We start from the raw sequence: 20603 nt of genomic DNA, 5'->3' as shown, positions 1-20603 counted from the left end.
CTTGCAAATATTCCCCAGTATGATGATCTAATTCACGTTAACGACCCTTCGCAGTCCACACGTCCCCACTTCCTATCTCACTTGTGTTCACCAGTGTGAATCAGTAATAACATACCTTCACTTTCTGCTGTTTTCCAGTGTATAGTATTTAAGGGCATCCAGGTACCTGCTCTTTCCATGGACAGTGCAAGGACCACAACCCCCTTGCCTGAAATTACCTTTCATGTTGCCCTCTCCCCTGCTAATGTGATCAAATTTGGTTATGAAGGGAAGTAGGCCAAAACGTAAATGTTTGGGGAAGATAGTATCCTTTGCAGTTCAGTGAAGTGCTGTGGCTGAATATGAAAAACTGTGTACTGATTTGTCTCATACTACTCAATACATCTCCATATGGAAACTGAATGCAGGCTTCTGTGCAACTGGAACTGCAGCAGCAATTACCTATTTGCGGGAAACATCATTTACCCCGCATGCGAAACAACACGGACCTTACAACGACCGCGTTGTTACATTGCATGCCATTACAACACAAGCCGTTACAACGACTTGCTGTAGGGAGAAGAAGGTGTTGGGTTTTCAATCCAACACCTTCCCTCCTGTTGCACAGACTGGAGTTGGAATAGTAACTTATAATATTCCAACATCCAGCGCCCCCCTACAGCAAGTCATTGTAATGACTTGCGTTGTAATGCCAAGCGATGTAACAACGCGGTCGTTGTAATGACTGCGTTGTAATGGCATGTATTTTAAACCCATGCGCTATAACATGGCCTATTCCTATTTGCTGACAGGAAAGTGAATAGTAATAACGTCTAACCCAGGAAAGTCTGGAGGAGTAACCACTCCATTCCCCGCCCTACACAGACTTTTCCAATACGCTGTGGTGTATCTAGAAGTGTTTTTGGGGAGGAGCACACAATTGGCAACAAATATAACTGGGTAGGTCATCTACAACCCTACAACAGGCAACCATGAACAGTGTTCTCCTGCATGTGTAAATATGTGTGTGCACATACATACAAAGTAATAGTAATACCAGAAGCAAAGCACTATCAAATATAGGCTCTTGTGTTACCTCTAACAATCACTGATCTGCAGTGGAAGGTTCTTGAAAATTAATGTGCAGTAAATATGTCAAAGAAAAGATTTAAAATCTTTATAGCCATCACCTTTCCTCCTAATGCAAGGTAAGCAAAGCTGATTCACCCTGCAAACTTTTCAAACAGCATTGAGTTGGAAGTTTACCCATCTCACTCAGCTTATAGTGAAGTTTGAAAATATAATTAGTGTCTTATGAGCTAAGCAGGTTTCATCGACCATTCCACAGAACAATCTGAACTCCCTAATCACTGAGGACTGGGAGTTTAAAACTGTCAGAAAAGCCAGTCTGGGAGTTGTAATGAGCAATTAAACTTCTCAAGACTTTACAGTTTCTAGACCACAGCATACCAGACAGTGTAGCTGTCTGGTTTGCTAAAGACATTTTGGGGACTTTTAGAAAGTTGACATAGGAATGCATAACATCCATTGCTGATCATTGCCTTTGTAGTTTATAAGTCACATTTTCTGGCTTTCTATTTGCTGGCTTTATTTGTTTTAGGCTGTCCAGTTTGAGTTTGTTCCTCCCGTTGCTAAAACCATGTTTACTGTATTCTTCTACAAACTCACCCTCTTTAAACAGGCCTTTAAATCTTGTTCTTATCTTATCACATTTGCTGTGCATTCAGAGACTGAGGTCAAATGTCAGGCACTGTCCCATCTTTTTGAGTGCTTCCTTTCTGGAACTGGAAACAGGCCTGTAAATCTTGTTCTTATCTCGTCACTTTGCTGTACATTCAAAGACTGAGGTCAAATGTTAGGCGCTGTCTTCCCCCGAGGACGCTTGTTTACTTTTCTTTTTTCCGACTTCAAAGTGAGAAGATTTATGTGAAAATCTTGCTGGATATTGGGGATAGGTTTTCTAGCATACAACATTTCAATGAACTGTGTAGGTATTTCATAATATATCAGTATTAGGAACACAAATGAAACACATTTTTTTGTTATTTTTGAAGTGTGTTGGAAACAAAAGCTTTAATATGATAAAAACAAATCATTATACTTAGGTGATGCAATTTCGTCTGTGCACTTTATAGTTTTATTAGTAAAACGGTATGTATGTTCAAATGTAATGGTCATTTCAATTGAAAATGTGTTGTCTGTAAAGGCAGTGTGCTACCACATCATGCATGCTCCACTCTGCACCAGCTCCTGCACTACTCCACTTTACGCTACACCACTACACTCTGTGCCACTGCACTCTACTCTGCACCACTGCACTCCACACCACTGCACTCTGCACCACTCCACTCTATGCCACTGCACTCTACGTCACTGCACTCTATGCCACTTCATGATACACTTCTCTACTCTATCCTGTACCACTGTACTCTATGCCAATGCACTCTTTGCCACTCTACTCTACACCACTCCACTCCAGTCTAGGCGACACCAATCCACTCTGCACAACTCCACTCTACACCACTGTACTCTATGCCCCTCTGCAATTCTGCACTCTACGCCCCTGCACTCTATGTCATTTTACTCTACGCAACTGCACTCTACCCTGCACCACTCCACTCTATGCCACTTCCCTCTACTCTGAAACAATCCACTCTATACCACGGCACTCTATGCTACTCTCCTCCACAATGTGCCACTCCTCTCCATGCCACTGCACTCTACAACACTGCACTCTACGCCACTCTACTCTTAACCAGTGTATTTTGTGCTACTGCACTCTACCCAACTGCACTCTATGTCACTGCATTCTACGCTAATGCACTCTACTCTGTATCACTGTATTCTACTCCACTGCTCTCTTTGCCACTCTCCTCCACTCTACACCACTTCACTCTGGCCTTCAACTCTGCAACACTGCACTCTCCTCCACTGAACTCTACTACACTCTACTCTGCACTACTTCACTCTACGCTACTCTGCACTGTTCCACTGCACTCTGACACTATCCTCTACTCTGCAGCACTCTGTGCTACTCTAATCTGCACCATTCTATGCCACTGCACTCTATGCCAGTCGACTCTGCACTGCTCCACTGCCCTCTGCATCACTTCACTCTAAGTCACTCCACTCTGCACCACTCTAAACCACTGCACTCTGCACCACTCTACTCTGCGCCACTATACTCTGTGCCAAGCCACTCTGCACCACTCTACTCTATGCCACTCTACTCTACACCACTCCAATCAGCGCCACCGCACTCTACTATGCACCACTCTAATTTCCACCACTGCATTCTATGATGCTGCATTGTACGCCGCTGAATTCAATGCCACTGCACTCAATGCTACTTCATTCTAAGCCACCATGCTCGGTATCACTCTATGCCTATGCACTGTACACCAGTCCACTCTACTCTAAGCCACTCCACTGTACACTACTCTTCGCGACTCCACCCTATGTCACTCCAATGCACAAAACTCTTTGCCACTCCCCGCTACAACACTTTACTCCACTCTTCACCATTCAACTCTACGACACTCCACTCTCCTCTATGCCACTAACTATTAGCCATGCCGAACAGCATCAATGCTAGTGTACAAAAAGGCTAAAACACATTGACAAATCCAATAGCTCTTGCATAAGTGAAACCTATTGGCTTTGCCTATGCTTGCTTAGGTTACGCCAATGGACCCCTTTTTTCGAAAACTTCAAAATTGTTGTTAGCAAAGCTATGGGTGGTGCATTTTATGCAAGGCAGATACAGTCAGGAAACACAACACTAGAAGCCCCATGAACAAAGTTGTTTTGATGTTGAAAAGCTTGTGATCCACAACAAAACAGGGGTTTCGACCACAAAACATATTTTTACAATGGATCAAAGTGTTTTTACTAGTTAGATCATTCTTTCTGACTTGCCAAAAAGTTATTTTGTTGTCCATTACAAATCCAAAGTAGGAGGGGACATGAACGGGGTGTCCCCTTCCCAAATGGCAGTCACAATGGAATTGGATAGAGGATGTGGCATAACAATCAGAGCTGATGACTTCAGAACTAGGGAACTGGGTTTGAGTCTTGGCATCGGCTCAAGATCCTGTGATTCTGGGCAAATGACTTAATTTCCCCATGCCTACAAAAAATGATGGGTCCGTGTGTAATGTAACTGGTGCTTGTGTAAAGCACTCCAATAACTTCGGGTCAAGTTTGAGCTACATAAAACAGCAAAACAAAAAACACAAAAAATTGAATTTTTAAATTGTTGTTGCAGCATTTGCAGTCAAGAATTATTGATATATTATAGAACCACGAAGTTGGATGGTAACCAATATGCAAAGGGAAGGTTTTTTTTCTTTTGGGAATTGTATCACTTGTCTCGAGAAGACAGTGTTTCAATGGATCAGTGCCTGCTAAACCTGACATGTTCCCAGAAGAGAAACAATAGTACCTGTCTCTTTTGTGGACAAGGACTGAATTTAAAAACAAGCATTTGCAATGCAATAGGTCTCACATTTACGAGAGTTTCAGCTATTGCCATTGGAAATGACAATGCCTTTTATTTATGTGTTGTTTTTAAAACCGATAAATAAAAGGCAATGTCATTTACAATGCCAATAGCTTAAACTCTTGCAAATGCGAGACCTAATGCATTGCAAATGCGTTGGTGCTATCAATTTGTATTTAAAAGCGTTGGGAGAGCGCATGTCCTGCCTGCAAAAGCAGGCAGGACAAAGCTATTTGAGAAAATAGTGCTCAGAGGCTGTAATTAAAGCCTACCTTGTAACAACACACATAACAGGGGGTGTTGCCATGGGAGGTTAAAAAATGAGACAAGGCAGTACTAAGGCAGGACCACTAAGCCTGTTGACCAATGAACAGCCACAGTTTACAGTGGACAATGACACAAGCTAATGAAAAATATTGGCGGAGAGTGGATGGAGCTTCAAGTCCCTACCTGAATACAGAATGCATAGCCCTGCCCGGGCTTGACCTAAAAAATATTTCCAATTTTGGAATGCAAATTCTGGGCTGGATATGTCGCTTGCAGGCCTACATCCCTGCATTTGCAGCCAGTCACAGTGGGTCACAAATTAAGACCTGCTAAATTTATGCTTATTAGGCTACTTGTTTTGTGAACCTCCCTAGCCTCATAAATAATAAACAACATTGGTGTAAAGGACACATCACAAATTACGTTCCCACTTGCAAACTCAATGCTGTGCAAATTGTATATCACTGGTTTGCTAATGGGCAAAGGGCATTGGGCTCTTGGTTATCACAATCTGAACAGAAGCACACTTGATCCAGTTTAATGTCCAGCACCTTGAAACTTTGCGGCTGCAAATACATTTTTCTCTGTAAAGCTCTATACTACTCCATAAATCTAGAGCTGTGCCATGTTGGTCACCTAAAAACAAAGTTTGGAAAATATATATTGTTCTTATCTTTGTAGTAGTTAGACTGTTGCACCTTTCTAAGCAAGCTTTGCAGACACTCAGGCAAATTTACAAGAGTATATCGCCACCCGAATGTCACTTTTAGTGACGTTCTAGTGGCGATATCCCCTTCACATTATTTACAAGGCGACATTAAGCCACTTAACGTGGCTTAACACCACCTTGTAAATAAGGCCCCTTTTCACACTTCACTTAGTGTGAAAGGGGCGTGCAATGGGTGTTGAAGTGAGCATTCCACCGCAACACCCATCGCTTTTTGACGGTGCCCCATATTTACAAGGATGGGGCAGCGCTTAAAACTTAAGCCAAGTAAAACCTGCTCTTAGGATGGCAATACAAAGAGAAATTAATAATTTCTCCTCATAATTTTCTATTTCTATGAGTGCTGTATTCTGCAGCACACATTGAAACAACATGTATGGCCTTTAAAGATTGTTTGTGTGCAGGAAGGTGTCCCTTCCTGCACATAAACAATTGCCCCTGCAGCGCAGGCACCCTTGCAACATGGCGCAAGGAAGCCTGTGCTGGTGCCAGGCAGCTTTATTAGTGCCAGCGCTAAGGGAAACAGATGGGTGCGCTGTATTTTTGTAAATACGGCGCATCCTTGCTTAAAAAAATATCGGAGCGCGTAATTACCAATTGTGGAGTAACACCATGCTCTGACATTTTTTGAACATATCCCCCACTGTTTCGTGCAATCTGTTGTCATGTGACTTCTCTCTGGGCTGCTGGGACACTGATGGTCCGCCAGAAAAAAGTGAGGATTTTCATTACCTAAGCCAAAATGAAACTTATTTTATTAGCATTTGATGATTTGGTGCCTCTCCACCACCCACCTCAAAAAGTCCCTGTTTTTGCAATTCCCCATTGCACTCTGGCTCTCCTGCTGGTGGCACCTTAAGGTTGTGCCTTACCTCCCCAAGCAGTCACACCGGGCCTAACTGATTGTGTCGTTAGACAAGGGACAGAGAATGCAGTGCTAATGAAACTTGGGCTGTTACCCCAGGCTTTCTACGCGATGTGCAGTAGACCAAATGAGAACAGCAGAGCAATGGCTGATCTGAGGCCTGCGGAGGAGTTTCATGCGAGAAGTCCCTGTCGCTGGTGCTCACTTGCAGAACTGTGTTTATTCTTGACACTCATAATTGTATTTTTTACTGAAAATCTGAAACAGAAATTATGTATATTACATAGCAACCTAGCTGTGTATGGGAACAAACTCTTTGGAGGAGAGAGCTGTGTGTGAAGAAAAGAAGCAGGATTACAGTGATTAGGTCGAAGGGTATATATTAGTCCCCAAGCCATGGTCATTATGTTATACAAAAATCTCAATGTCTGTAGCCCTACCAAATGGGAAACGGTTATATTGTTTCAGCCGAAGAGGAACTGAACCTTGCTTTACAGCTCCAGGTTTCCATGCTCTGAAAGAACCCAATTTAATGGGTTTGACCAGGTTTACCATATTATTATAAGACGTGCCATTCATTAGTGCCACAATCAACATCATAAGAGAAACCTTTAGGATTCAGAGTTTTACACTTCTCTCTTTTCTAACCTCGAATAGTGGGAAACCTATAGTCATCTGGGGTATGTTGCTATGCGCAAGAATAGAATGCTTTGATGCAGTGAGGGTCTTTTATACTAAAGTGGACACTCCAGGTTTTCTTCAAGAATCATATGTTTTGAAAGATTCACTAAACCCTTGCTAATCCTTTTCTAAACAAAAACCCTCCTGCATAGCTGGGTGTTGCCCCTTGTACAGAATAAATCTGCTGTCCCCGAGGACACGTTTATGTACATCAGGTGAAGGAATTAAGATAGGGTACCGAGAGCCTGTTGTCGAAAAGACAGAAGTAAGCTACTAGGTAAAGGTCACCTGTGTAGAACCGTTATGCCATGTGGATGGGACAAAATGTATGTAATTGGTATGTACATGATGGTACTCTCCTAAAGGACATGACAGTATAGAGGACACTGGTACATGTACACACACTTTGCTCCTTCTCACTCCCATTCCATATAAGCATGGTCAGACTGGCCTATAGGGCGATCAGGCAGTGTCCTATGGGCTGGTTTGACAGATCACTGTGTTGGCTGTTTTTTTTAGCAGTTGTGGTCCGGCTTTGTGGCCAGGTGGGCTGGTTTTTACTGTTGCTTTCCTTGAAATTAACACTTTTTTAGCTATCTGCTCTGCTAATGGTGGCCACTTTTTTGGGTGACCTGGACTATCCCAGTATATGAGAACCGTCGTCAGCAAGAGGCACAAACAATCAAGCTCACCCTCAAAATGTCTATGGTCTGCTAGGCGACAATTGGTGAGCCATATATTTGAACAAGAATTCAAACTTTTTAACCTGATATTTTAAAATATTATTCAGGGCATCCAGAGTAATTAGTTGTAGGAAAACATGCTTTTGTAAATGCTTAAATCTGTGCATCGAATTGCGCTTTTCACTAAAATAATGGCACGCCTCTCTTTTCTCAATGTCGTGACATTGGGATGGAAATGCTTGTAAACCATATTTAGAACACAAGATTTCTGTCAGTGATATTCTGGAATACAGCCATGATATATGATTAACTGTCCATATGCTTCTTTTTTCTCTTTTTGTCAACTTTTATCATACAATAGTACATGAAAGTTGTTGCCTGCATATTCCAGGTCCCTAATGCAAAAGCACCAACTGCAGTTTCAGTAAGCGCCGGAATGTATTTACGTATGTATAGGTATTTCTATAACGTGAATAAAGCTGGGGTCAACAGAGCGTTGTACATTGCACTAAGGGGACATAAAAACTATGGGTCAAATTGACAAATATTTTTCTATAAGTCAGTGTGCATGAGAATCGCCTTCTTTTTGCTGTGTTTCCCACTGTTTTGTGCTCTGGACAGCCAAGATTTGACATTAGAAGTAGCCGAGGTCTGCTCATGAGACCCCAGTTACATGTGCTCTGCTGTAGAAATGGGAAAAGTTTAGGTTTTTAAATTGCTATCACCGACACTTTGTGAACGTAACTGTAATTGTGCACAAAGGGTTTGTACAATTGTACAAATGTGATCTAGGAGATGAAGAACGAAGGCACTGTTTTCCCTGCTTCCATCTATAAAATAAAAAAACACAAAATGCTCTTAAAAGCCCACGCTTCCTGCAGTTGGCTGAAAAGCCTGCTTTCAAAAGCAAGACCTGGGCAAAAACCTTAAAATTACTGATGTATCTTAAAGAAATACTGCAAGCTACACATTTTCATAATGTAGACAAATAAATATAAAAAATCAACAAAACATGAGGTTTTTATTATCTCCGCTGCCTGTTCACGTGTGTAGGTTTGTCTTAGTGTGCACCTTAAGTTCAGGGACAATGTTATGAAAGGTTTAATCATTTCCTCGGCAGTGCCCACGGTGATTCACTTCACCTTTCATCTACTACGGAACAACAGTGGCAGCTGTGTGTCATTGAAAGTCCAAATTCAGGAAGGAAGGGGAAATTGCTTTAGCCACACCCATGTGGTATTTCCTCGTGAAAGGACGCCAGAACAGTAAACTTCCTTGTTTACAGAGTCAGCCCTCAGACATGGGAGGAAACTCAAAACATGACATGGAGAACAGATGAGACCTGGCAATTCGAGATTTTTTGATACTTGGTAAGAAGCACTGAGGTGGCCTTGGGAGAAAGTTGGAAAGAAGGGGATGTGGACAGAAACTAACTAGACTTGTGATTTTTTTTGGTGTTCTGTAGTACAAAAGACTCTAGGCTAGCTTTAGCCAGAAAGCATAGCTGTAGAAGAGGAACTAGATCACCCTGTTGAAAATATTGGTTAGGGAGCACTGCCTGCTACAGATAAAGATAAGACTTCCCTTTATGCTACTATGAATCCTATCTGTTTGCCTGCTTGAGTAGCACAATTATGTCTCTAGATTTGATTTTGAATTGCTGAAACCAGAAAATTCCTCCAGGTCTACTCTTGCTGGCCCTCATGGACATAGCGGTCCCAGTCCTGTCAGGATGCCCTTTTCCATATGAAACCTTTCTCTTGAAGCTGCAAAGTGCACAAGGTCCAGGAGACAGAGGGGCTCTGACTGCCCAGGAGAAAAATCAATAGGCCAGATACACCTGGCCATTTCTTCAGTCTGTCCGTGTTCCTATTTTACCTGTGATTGGGCAGTAAAGATGGTGGAGTGGACTCGGGAAGTTGCAGCTGCTGCACAGGAATCATAGGAACCAGTTGTAACTGCACATTGTAATGTAGATCTGACCTGGAGTTGTTGGAGCTTTCCTACAACTTGAACCCTTTGCTTGGTGTCTAAGAAGCTTTTTCTGGAAGTTAGAAACCATTTGAAACAACAGGAAAGAGGTTACAACACTTCTTGTGAAAGATGGAAGGACAGAACAAGGTTCTGAAATTCCCTAGAAAAGACACAACCTTTCCATCTATATATTGATGTTTTGTCATGCTCAAGCATTGACTGAGCATGTTAAGGATAGTTGTCAGACCTGCCATCCTTTGGTGTGATTTCCCCAGTCTTTTTGTTTCTGACCCCCTGTTTTTGACAGTGTGCTGCATTTAGTTTTTGCTGGTTTTAGAACTCTGGGCACTTTACCGCTGCTGACCAGTGCTAAAGTGCAAGTGCTCCCTGTGTAAAATGTATTGGTGATTGATTTATCCATGATTGGCACATTTGATTTAATAGTAAATCCTTAGTAAAGTGCACCAGGTGTACCCAGGGCCTGTAAATCAAATGTTACTAGTGGGCCTGCAGTACTGATTGTGCCAACCACATGAGTGGCCAGGGGCGGAGCTTTCAGTGAGGGGGATGTTTGGGGTGTTACATTCCCCTACATTCCCCAATAAAAAATTTTATGATTAGTTGGGTACAGGTGATTTCAGTGGGGTTTTGTGAGAAATCAGTTGGATTTCAGCAGGAATTTTTACATATGCACAGATAAAAAAGCACACACATTCTCTCACCCTCTGTATTGCAAGTCCTCAAAAATATTGGTTTACTTTACACAATATTGTGTTTTCTCTCTAAGTGCTCCTACCAATCTGCATTCCTTTCCCTTTCCACTGCCCCTTAGGCCCCATTCATACAACCTGCTTGTCGTATAATGTATTTAAACATTATATGCCAGCCAGATAGTCAGAAAATCTGAAGCACACACCCCCAATCATACTGACCAAGCTACACCCATGTGAGCAGCCCTGCAAACATGTCTGCAACCAGCTGCAGTGTCTTTGTGTGCAGCTGTAAACTGCCCTTTTGACCTGTCAATTGCACCCGCTTGCCAGGTCCATATCTATCCTTTTACTACATATACAACACCCCTAATGTAGGCCCAAGCAGCCCCATGAGCAGGTGCAGTGCATTTTTAAGGTAGGACATGAATTGGTGTGTTTTACATGTCCTAATAGTGAAATACTGCTAATTCCGTTTTTCACGATTGCAAGGACTATATGTTCCATAGGTTAAAATGGGGATTGCCTTCAAGTATCTTTTAAGTGTCATTTCCCATTGGGACCAGATTGAGATTTGGGCTTTAGGGTCTCTGAACTCACAATTTAAAATTACATCTTTTGGTGAAGTAGGTTTTTAAATTGCGTGTTTGAAAATGCCACATTTAGAAAGTGGGCATTTTCCTGCTTAACCATTCTCTGCCTCTGCCTGTCTGTAGAATACATGTCTGGGTTGGTTGACAATTGGGCTCTTCTGCATTCACTCTAGACAGTCGCACAAAGGGAGCTGAGGTGTGCCTTGCATATCCTGATGGTCCATCACCAGGCTGATGGGCCTTCCTGAGCTAGAGGAGTTGTCACTGAGGCCTGAATAGGGCTGTGCCTGTCCTCACACAAAGCTGTCTCTATCCCCCTGTAGTGTGTCTGGAGCCAGGTCACAGAAAGGCAGGGTCTTGTGCACTACAAAGATTTTCTTTTGAAGATTGCCTGCCTCAAAGGCAGGAAGGGGTATAAGTACTGGACCTCTGACACCCCAAAATCAGAACACTTCTGAACTGAGGGCATTCTGCCAGGCGGAAGAGCTGGATGCTGTAAGAGGGACTGACCTCTGCCTGTTGCTTTGTTGTGCTGGTCTGCTGCTTGATGCTTCTGTCCTTGGAGTGACAGGACTGAACTTTGCTTTCTGTATCCTGCTTTCAAGGTTCTCCAAGGGCTTGAAATGTGCTTGCCTCCTGTTAAGTCCCCAAGTTGATTACACACTTCACCTACCAGTGCCTGGGCACTTCTGCAGAGAGTCCTGAATTGCCAAGTGTTCCAAAATCTAGTTTCTTGGCCCGTGTAACCTGGTGAGCTTAAGGAGAAAATCAACTCGACTCCCAGTGCCTGTTTTATTGACGCATCGCAGCAAAAGATTGACACATCATCGCTGCAAAAGATTGATTCATCGCAGCTGCCTACCTCGAAACGTGGTTCCCACTTGATGCATCGACCACGGCTTCACAGCAGGGCCCAGTGTACCACTGCAAGCCATCAGAAAAATCACAGCAGCGTGAGTTCCGAGCACCATGTCATCAACATCTGTGACATCCGCTCCGACGCAGCACCTGCTTTACGATTGTGGAACCGATACAGTGCCTCCAGCGCATCTGGATTTTTGATGCATCATCTCTGGGTGCTGATTCTTCATTGGCATTGCTCCGCAGTATGGAGCCGAGGCCACGTGGTGTGAAAACCAACAAATTACCTACCCTGTCAGTAAGGAACCAATGCATCACTTTCCCTGCCAGTAAGGAACCAACGTATCACCTCCCCTGCTAGAAATGAACAGACTCATCACCTCCCATGCGTGGTAAAGAACTGACGCATTGCATTTGCTTTTCTGGCACCTCACCTCCCTTACACGTTGCACCGTCTTTGATTTTTGATGCATAGAAGATACTTTGTGCTACAACGAACCCATCCATTGATTTCTTTGGACTAAACTTGCTTAACCTTTTAAAAGTGATATTTTGACTTGTGTATGTTGGATTTTTGTCGTTTTGATCTTGTTTTATTCAGAGATATATTGGCTATTTTCTAAACTGGTGTGGACTCCTTTTGTAGTGTTTTCACTGTGTGTGTTTGTTTGTGTGTGTGTGTGTGTGTGTGTGTGTACAAATACTTTACATATTGCCTCTGAGACAACCCTGACTGCTCGTGCCAAGCTACAAAGGGGGTGAGCAGGGGTAATCTTAGCTGTGTGACTCCCTTACCCTGACTAAAGTGAGAGACCCTACTTGGAAAGGGTGCAAACCACTGCCAACTACATAGCCCATTTCTAACACTGATGTTGACCTCAAACAAAGCAGTAGCAAGCATGTGAAACTCTGTCTGGGTACAGCTACTAAATTTGACTACCTAAAGTGTTTTGGCCTCCATTAGCTAGAAGGTGAAATCTTTGATTGGGACAAACTAAAACATTAACTTGGCCTCCATCAATGGTTGACAGAGAAGGGTGCCTAAGCTCCAGTCCTCCAACCTTTTGCCTTAGATAACCCATCTAGTGGAATCCAAATACGCTCCACCATGGATTGACTTTAGAGGATGCCTAGGACAAGACCTCCTGCATCCCTTAGATTAACATTAAATGTGACTTTTCCATTGTTTCCCGTAGAACAGTATTATTTTTACAATCCTGTTAAATCTTTAGATCTGATTTTCCTCAAGTTATTATACAGATTACATTTTTCTCTCCTTTATTATCATTGGGAATTTTATGTCATTTATTCCTTAATTTTATTGTTGTTTATGTATTGTTCCACATGTACTACATGCATTTTTCTCAGAGAGTGGCCTTGATGCACGTGGTAAGCAACCAATTTAAGTCAGATATTCCTTGCTGAAACCCATGAACTTAATCAGAAACAGATTTTTGGAAGCTAAGGCATATTCCAGTATAGAAGTATGTACCACATATGCATGGAAAACCCTTGGAGAATCTGGCTTTATGACTTAATGAATGAAATGAATGAATGAATGAAATATTTTATAGAGCGCTCAATACCCAGAGGTGTCTTAGCACTGTACGGATCAAAACCAAAAAAACCTTCTGCCTCAGGACACACCTCTGGCGTAGCTCAATAGCCTATTCGGAGAACAACCAGGTCTTCAACTGTTTTCTGAATTGCTGCATGATGGGTTGCAAGCATAAGGCAAGAGGCAAGGAGTTACATAGTTTCCCTCCATGGTACAAGAATATTCTTCCACCCCACTTTGTTTGCTTATTCTTGGGACAGTGATCATACGCGCAGAGCTCGATCTAAGGTTCCTACAGGAATATACCAGGAGAACCTATCCGGAAAAAAGGTCGGACCGGCTCTGTAGAGGGCCTTGTGGATTAAGCACAAAGCCTTAAATGAAATCCTCTTTTCCACTGGCAACCAGTGGAGGCCGTGCATTAGATGAGAGACTGGTCGAAATTTGGGGACCTTCAGTAACATTCTTGCTGCTGCGTTCTGCAAGAACTGAAGATGTTTATAAAATAATTAGAAGTGCCTAAATATAGGGCATTGCAATAATCCATCTTCAAGAAGATGAGTGCCATCATCACCGGCTTCTGTAAATCAAACGGAATAAACTGAAGAATGTTCTTTAAAATCCTCAGCTGAGGTCACAACATTGACTTGTTCCGAGAAACATAGTTTGGTGTCAAAGATGACTCCCAGATTTCTTGCCTTCTGCGCTGGCCTCGGTAAAGCACCTAGATCTGAGGGCTACCGAGATGCATCCCAAAAGGTGGCCTCCTTTCCAAAAAGCAGAACCTCCATTTTATGGGAGTTCAGCTTGAGACAGTTTCTCTGCATACAGCCTGCAACCTGGGCCATGCATCTGCAGAAATTACTTGCATCCTTTTCCACCTCCAATGAAATAGATACCACTATCTGTGTATCAACAGCGTGGGAGAATAAAGCCAGGCCAAAACTGTGAATGAGATTAACAAGGGGAGTGACATACACACTAAATAAGGTAAGGCTAAGAGCAGACCCCTGAGACACTCCACAGGGAAGACAGAAAGTCTGGCACTTGCGTCTCCCATCTACCCACTGTTGTCTACCAATAAGAAACAAGCTCAACAATGTTAGTGCAGTTTTCCTAAAACCGAGAGAATGAAGTTGTTTGATGAGAAGTGCGTGATTAACCATATCAAAGGTGGCAGAGAGATTTAGTAAAATTAGTGCAGCTCTGCCGCCCTTGTCAACTACTCATTTTAGTTCCTCTGATGCAGCCACGAGCACTAATTCAGTACAATGGTTTGCTCTAAAACCGTTATGAGAAGAATCAAGCAACTGGTCGGTATCTAAAAAGGATAGTATTTCCTCGTTCATTGCCTTCTCTAAAATCTTGGCAGGAAACAGAAGACGGGAAATGGGTCTGTAACTTTCTACCTGCTTAGGGTCCAAGGAGGTATGCTAGAGTGGGTGAGGCTTGCATAAGGTTCTGTGGTGCTCTACTGAAGTTCACTTGAAAGATGTTGTGAACTTATTTGGGTGCAGTGCTTTGAGGAGGAGAGATCGCCCACTCCCCAGTTGGACGACCAAAAGTACCAAGTTTATACAAAAAATTGGTATCCCCAGCACATGCTTATGTCAACATGTATGACATAAATAACAGATATCAACAATTCTTGTCTTTCTTTGAATTGGTTAGGTTTATTCTCATATGTTCTTGTTTAGTTCTTTTTTTAGCCTCTTTTTAGCCAGCACATGTTTCGTCGCCCATGGCAGGTGGTCGCGACTTCCTCAGGGCTGTTTCGTCAGTATGGTTAGTGATAACTTTTAAACGGTTTTAATTGCGTCCCAGTTTTCCCAAATAGTTCCTCGTTTTTGTGAGAGGTTGGCCTGGTATATGCTGTCCATTAGTTATAGTGGGCACCTTGTACCAGTCCAAACAACCCTTATTGATGATAGGTTTAAAGACAACCTTTATTGAAAGCTACCTAGTGGTAGCTATGGAGAGCAGCCTTCAAGCTAAGTCTTGAAGGAGTGTAAAGCAGCTTGGTTTACCAGAGTATAACCTCTTGAATCACTAAATGAAAGGAGAACCACACAAGTTATATATAAAATATATGTATTTATTTCTAAACAGTCACTACTAATCTCTTCATGAGATTAGAGTCCAAGATATACAATAATACAGTTCTAAAACGACAGTGAATAGCACAATATACAATGGACTCCAGGGGCGGGCCAAACTATATATTAAGAAAGTGGTATAAGAACCACGACTTGACTAGACACAGTGCCTAGAGCACGTAGAATCACTGGGACCCCAAGGAACCACCCAAGGTAGTGACACAGGAGACCCACGGGGGACACGTGTAGTGTGAGAACACAGCCGCGAGCCCCGTACTAGTCTATGGGAAAGTCGCGGTTGGAATTTTAGAAGTTAAGGACACTTATGAGAGGACTTTGAGCAAACCCCTTTAGACTTAGGGGGTTCTAGGGCCAGCACCCACGGAAGCACTGGAGTACTCGAGTTACCTCACCCAGGGAAGCCGGGTGCATAGGTGTCAAATGGTGTCGGGAATCGTCGTTGATTTCAATAATCTGCTGCAAAGTGCTGCTGCCGGGAAGAAGAAAAATGTCCAGTGTGATCCAAGCCTGGATTGAAGATCAGAAGAACGTGAAAGCAGAGCGGACAGAGTCTGGGTCACTTGCCAGTGACCAGGGGCACTATAGACGATGCCCACCGATGTCTGGTGTTTCAGGTGCGAAGAGGTGAAGCTTGACTCTGCAGCCACGAGGACCAGGAGGCGTCGACAATCACCAGGAGCTGGATTCGAGCTACCCCACAAAGGATGTCGGGTGCTGGGATGTCGGTGCTCGGATTGAACACAACAAGCCTTGGCAACAGCAACCCACGCAGGAGAAGAAAAGATGCTTTGGTGCGGACCAGCAAGGTCCTGGTAACTCCCCAAGTGATGGAGAGTCGGGGCAGGTCTGGAGCAACCAGGTAAGCCCAATTGGAGTTAGAGTTGCCTTCACAGGGACCCACCAGTCGACAGACTAGGGATCGCAAAGGGACCTCAAGAGAAAACACAAAGGGCCAGCTCACGGAACACTCGTGGAGTGTAGGCAAGCAATCTTCGGTGGAAATGCTGCTCTGGGTCAGGGCTACAAGAAGCCCAAAGCTCAGCTGCAGGTGTTGCTGGAAAGCTGATGCTTCTGCAAAGTGATGCGGTGTCCAGGGGTTGGGGTTGCACAGTTGCCACGAGGGATAAGGGCCTCATACTTCCTGTGGGCACTGATCGACCTCTAAGACCACAGAAACCCACCTCCTGTGTTGCAAGATTCTTCGGAGTCCGGCGGGAGCTTCGGAGATGCAAAACGGTCAGATGCGTCTTTGGTGCCTGCCTTGCAGGGGAGTAACTCCTTTACTCCAAGGAAATGTTTTCAGTCATCTAGTTCAAGGTAGATAGTCGAAGTTACAGGATTCTGTATCAGAATTTCGTCTAGGTGTAATCTAAAGTCCTGTAGCCAGGGGTTCCTATCTTATACCCAAAGAAGGGGTTGGAAAAACTCTAGGAACCCACCTATGGGAGGGTCAGGAAAGAGGGGTGGCTACACCATTTCCTTTGTCCAGTTTCGTGCCAGAGCAGGGGCTGTTAGCCCCTGCAACCGGTTTGAGCTGGACTATGCACAGGGACACCAAATGTGCCCCCAGTGCAGACTTCAAAGCACTCTTGGAGTGCACCCACCCAGCCCCAATACACTAAAGCCTGTCTGGGAGGTGGGGACACCTCCCTGTGACAGGAAACCTATTGTCCAGGCCTCCCCTGCCGGAGTTTTGTCCAGCATCAGGAGGGCAGACTTGTGTCTGTGGCTGGCAGCATCCATTTTGTGATGCTAGGGCTCTGTTAGCTGGTACCGGGTATACCGGTGCGGTCATGTCTCTCCCTCTAGAAGGGTGGGATCATACTCCCACACCAGTTACTGGTGTGGGGGTATGATTCCAAGGTGTGTGAAACCAAACACGACATGTTTCTATGCAGCTATCCCAAAGTTAGCATTTACCGTTTGGTTATAATGCACTTAAGAGTATATGGTTTGGCTGCATCACAAACAACCCTGGAATAAAGGTTCCGAAGGCTGCAGAGGGGCTCTGCTCTGCATGGGCACCCTCTCACATAAAATCCAGCACCCTGCCTTCAGGATTGGTAAGGCCTGCCATAGGGGTAACTGATAGGTTAATATGTGCAGTGATATGGAGAGATATAGTGAACCTATATCTCAGTAATGGGTGCATGCACCACCTTCTAAGGGTACCCCAGAATCCAATCTGGAGTGTACCTAAAGTACTAGTAATCAATTTAAAGGGGAAGCAGATAGGCTGGGGTCCTGAATGGGCAAGATCCCAGCCAAGCTAAGTCAAAAACCAGCAAAACACCAGGAAAAAAGTGGAGGCAACAATGCAGTCAGATTCCACCTTCCTACAGTCTTCATTAGTTTTTCTATCCCAATCGTGTCAGTATTATCCCTTATTATTTGTTGTTATCCATTTTACCACCTTCAGAGTGTTTGCTCGTGCAGCCTTTAGTCGTCCCAGCGAGTACTCTTTGACTCACTGGGACACGATTGGTAGAGAAAAACTAAAGAGGACAAGGAACTATTTGGGGAAACCAGGACAAAACTACAACCGGTTAAAAGATAACAATGACCATACCGATGAAACAGCCATGAGAAAGTCGCGGCCACCTGCCATGGACGACGAAACATGTGTTGGCTAAAAAGAGGCTGAAAAAAGAAGTAGACAAGAACATGTGAGAATAAACCTAACAAATAGAAAGAAAGACAAAAATTGTGTCATATCTGTTATTTATGTGATACATGTTGACATTAGCGTGTGCTGGGGCTACCAATTTTTTGTAGGGTCCAAGGAGGGTTTTCTCACCTAATGAAGGATTGAAGCTCTTTTCCAAATAATTGGGTACTATCCAGAGCTAAGAATCTCATTTAGTAAATCCATGAGTTGTCTGGCCACTGTGCTGGCAGCAAGATTAATGACCAGAGGAGGACAAGGGTCCGAAGGGGCCCCAGATATAATGGAGCTTATGAGATCGATTGTTTTTTCCCGGGTAAGAGGTGAGAACCTTCAGAATCTGGGTGTTTCCAAAGGCCCACAGGTTAGTCCGAAGTTCAAAACCTCAGCCTGATCTGAAACTGCATCTTCATTTTTTGTATTCGAGGAGAAAGAGAATACCTGAAATATAGACTTGACTTTAAGCTGGAAAAAATCAGCCACCTGACTGCAAAAGAATTCATCAGGAATAAAGTTGTTGTTGTTATTCAATCTGGACAGAGATTTTACTGTTTTGAAAAGGTCCCTGGTAGAGTTTGTCGCTAATCTAATTTTACCAAAGAAATATTTTGTCTTCTCTGCTTTATTAACTCCTTATACGCAGAGCGTAGTTTTTTGTACTTTATTTTTTCTTCAAGATAATATTGTTTCCTCCATTTGCACTCCTAAAGTCTGCACTTCAGTTGTGCAGCTTTTAATTCTTGCGAGAACCCAGGGGCTGATGGATTTTTCCTATACCTCTTAAATATTTTTACCGGTACCACTCTTAGGCGTGCCGCGTCTAACCAGTGTGTATAAGTGCCTGCTGCATTATTGACATTGTTGTCTGGAGTGGGAACTGATTTGGATAGTGTGTCCTGCAGTGCCTCCACATTAAGGTTTTTCCATGGCCTTTATTTAACAGTTCTAACTGTATTGTTCAGTGATACTCTTTTACAGGGAGTTGTTATTAACCCCTTCAGCGCTGCGCGGATTCCCCCGCGGTGCTGAAGGGTTCGAGCGCGGGCGGGGCCATGACGGAACGGTTCCGTCATGAGCACAGCTCAACCGATGCTCATGACGGAACCGTTCCGTCATGAGCATGGAAGGGGTTAAGAAGAAAATTGCCTTGTGATGTGACCAAGAAAGTGGCCGAATTATATCTATTTCCAGTTCTTCATTATTTGTGAAAACTCCATCCAGCATGTGATTGACCAGATGGGTGGGTTCTTTAATTAACTGATGTAGGTTGAAGCTTTTCAGAGTATCAACTAAGTAATCCGTATGGGCATTGGAAAAATGCTCAAGATGGAAATTAAAGTCCCCTACTATAGTAAAACTCAAATAATCTACACAAGATTCCATAAAGGACTGAATTTTATAAATAAAACTGGCCCTTGGGCCAGGTTTTGGATAGACTAATAGTCCCTGAAACATGTATGACTTGTTAATTTTTATACTAAAGCTAAGTGCCTCACAGTCTAGATGGGGTATTGGTTGAAAGCTAGTCTCAATTGAGCTTTGATACACAATTGCTATCCCCTCACCTCTCTTGTCTGTTCTATCCAGCCTTTCAGTGTTAAAGCAATCAGGGATGGTGATCTTAATATCTGGATCAGAGGAACTGTCAGCCCAAGTATCCGTGAGAAAGGTGATGTCTGGATCATGTTGGGACATAAAGTCTGCAAATTCGTATTTATTTCTAATAAGAGACCTTGAATTAAGCAGCTTATGAGTATACACACCCAGCGCCACTTGCCTGTCTGTCGGTTTTATGGTGGAAGTTGTACAGGCGACAGGCCTCTGCTGATCATTGTTATCTATCTTAAAGGTGGAATTACACATTCGACATTCGTACCTGTCTGTGCTGAAGCCCCAATCCTGAGGGTGGCAGTAACTGGTTTTTTCACTATGACGTAGGTCCACAAGCTCTCTCCTTGAATACCTGGGTACTGGAGCAGGGGTTCTGGTGCCTGGTGCCGTTCAGGCACGGACGGGCGCAGATGGGCTTGCCTTTGGCGTGCCTGCGGCCCACCAGCGGCGCATGCGCTGCATGCGTCTGCTGCGCGCCCGCTCCCTCCTAGCCATTTATTGGCTGGGAGTATGAAAACTGGAGTGCCAACCCCCCAAAATGGCAGCCGGCCCGGAAGTGAGTCTGCACTGGTATAGGGAACCTCCCCTTGGCTCTCTCCACACAAACGGAAGTATTCCGGAGGTGGACCAGAAAGTCAAGGGAGCCCCTACAAGGTAGGAGGCACTTGCTAATTTTAGAAAACAGACGGGAGCAAAAAGCAGGGAAAAATAAATGGCTAGTAGTTAAAAGGATGTAAGATTTAAAAATCAAAGCGTTAAAAAACAATGTTGGAGTAGCTTACTGGCAATT

General features: G+C 43.7%; 1 protein-coding gene across 2 annotated transcripts in view; it reads left to right on the top strand.

Annotated features, from left to right (window-relative positions):
* The window catches only part of PHACTR1 (phosphatase and actin regulator 1), a 1250807-nt gene that overhangs the window by 623235 nt on the left and 606969 nt on the right, over nucleotides 1-20603 (top strand). The gene's annotated exons all lie outside the window — the stretch shown is intronic.

The sequence above is a fragment of the Triturus cristatus genome, chromosome 5_1 (genome assembly GCF_964204655.1).
Source record: "Triturus cristatus chromosome 5_1, aTriCri1.1, whole genome shotgun sequence".
NCBI classification, from domain to species: domain Eukaryota; kingdom Metazoa; phylum Chordata; class Amphibia; order Caudata; family Salamandridae; genus Triturus; species Triturus cristatus.
The sequence above is the reverse complement of the archived record's forward strand: the minus strand, read 5'-3'. Positions and strand labels throughout refer to the sequence as shown.